The 2,170-nt window shown below is 32.5% G+C and overlaps 1 long non-coding RNA gene across 1 annotated transcript; it reads left to right on the top strand.

The window, feature by feature from the left end:
- Nucleotides 482–821, top strand: LOC109717802. The gene is made up of 2 exons (XR_002218310.1): nucleotides 482–615; nucleotides 728–821. It is a non-coding gene; the product is annotated as an uncharacterized LOC109717802 (long non-coding RNA).

Below are 2,170 nucleotides of genomic sequence, written 5' to 3'. Positions count from 1 at the left end.
GGCAAATGATATCGAAAAATCATAAAATTTATTTTCTAATTACTTCAAATACTCTAGATCAAGTTTAATGGAGCCGATCGACGATTCGAAAGTCGCAACATCGAAAACGACCTGAAAGTATGAAAGACTCCGTACTTTCAAAAACATAGTGCACCTTTTTTAATTGGCCCTCACAACATTCCCTCAGTACTACACATTTTTTAATTGGCCCTCACAACAGTACTCCTATAGGCCTTTTAATTAATTAGTGCACTACTTTAGGCCTTTGATCCCCATGGTCACAACTAAGGTAGCTCAATCAATTATCTCCATTAATCTCTTATTCTTTTTTTTCAGTTGCTGATACATATGTAGAGCAGAATTTCAATTGTTGATATTTATGATTTTTTTTTTCAATTTATGCAGAGTAAGTTTTTGCTTCCTTCCAATGGCAACATTGAGAAGTGGGTTTTGAAGTCACTAAATAAAAAATGGAAGGACTTCAAGTGTGAACTTAAAAGAAAAAATATGATAGATAATTACACGGAGCAAGAAGTTGCAAGTAATGTATCAAGTGGATTTACATCCCAACAATGGATAGACCTTGTTCGTTATTGGTTCTCGGAGAAAAGCAAGGTTGTACCTCATTTCATGGCATTTTTTTTTAATATTCTTGTTCTTTCAATTATTTTTATGATGCAAGTTAATCATATTTTTTTTAATTTGATTAACAATTTTGTCTTGTTAGTCATACTCTCAAATTGGAAAGGTAGCGCGTGCCAAGCATATTACTCCTCATACAACTGGTTCTATGAGTTTTGCTCGGAAAAGAGATCAATTTGTATGTCAATTTGTTTTCTTAATTTGTCATATAGATAGTTGATACGATTGTTTTATTTGTAATATATATTTTTTTATTAAAATTCTTGTTTGTACAATTAATAACAGGAAAAAGAAAATGTAAGAGAGTCGGGACGCGTCAAGTTTTTTGCATTAGCCCACAAACGTAAGAATGAGACATATGATGAGAGTTTTCAAGAGGTTTTGGTATGTACACCAAATAAGTGTATAGACTTATTTTTCATAGTGAAAGTATATGATCTTTATTCCAATTGAAACTCTTATAATTTGTGTGTAGTTTCACTTTATATACATTAATAGTTAGTTCTCAATTTATCTTTAATACAGGATAATATTACGAAGTTAATAGAAAAGGAAGCAAAAACTGAAAATGAAGTATTTACTGAAGTCATTGGAAGTATGGCCGAGTAAAGGGATATGGAATTGGTGTCACCCCAACTCAACTATTCGGAGTACAAGCTCAAATTAAAAATATGGAGACTGGAGGAGTAAATCCTTCGAAAGATATGCGAAAGTTACAAACACAAATACAAGATATGCAAAGTAACTATGACTTTTAGTTGCTAGAGATGCAAAGTAACTATGACTTTTAGTTGCTAGAGATGTAGTAAAATTATGAGCAGAAATTACAAGGGATGTAAAAGAATTATGAATCACGGTTGGAAGATATGAAGCGGCTATTAGTTCAAGCAGCTATTAGTTCAAATCGCCTCAAAACTGCAATGAGGTAAATGAATTTTTATTGAACAAAGCTAAAACTTGATTAAGTATTCTAAGATTCTTTTTTTTTCTTAATTGAAGGGGCTCTCAGACAATTTTACCTATGGTAACGTTCCAACGACGTGAGCATCATCAGGTGCATGCTTACAAACTTCCGTAGAATTTAGAAATCGTCTGATTTTAAACTTTTAGTTCTAAATTTATTTCGGTTAAATTTTAAAACATTGCACTGTAGACTTATATATATATATATATATATATATATATATATATATATATATATATATATAGAAGAGTCCAGGACTATGCTATAATAGCATGAAGCACTTGGTGATACCAAGTTTCCGCCGTTAGATCTACCCTTTTGATCTTTTTCACCCGTTAGATCATACTATTCAACCAACCACCACTCAACCTTAGGGGGCCCACATCATCCTAACTGCACATCTCTTAATCCAATGGCCAAAAACTTGGTAGCACCAATGTCTTGGTGGTATTAATAGCCATAGTAGCTAGGTTTCTAGATAGAATTTGGCTACATATTACTATCTATGAGTACCGGAGCTCCGGACTATAGTCTTGTTTTCCGATCTTATGGTGTTCAAATTAC

The sequence above is a fragment of the Ananas comosus genome, linkage group 11, assembly GCF_001540865.1.
Source record: "Ananas comosus cultivar F153 linkage group 11, ASM154086v1, whole genome shotgun sequence".
Taxonomy (NCBI): Eukaryota; Viridiplantae; Streptophyta; class Magnoliopsida; order Poales; family Bromeliaceae; genus Ananas; species Ananas comosus.
The sequence above is the reverse complement of the archived record's forward strand: the minus strand, read 5'-3'. Positions and strand labels throughout refer to the sequence as shown.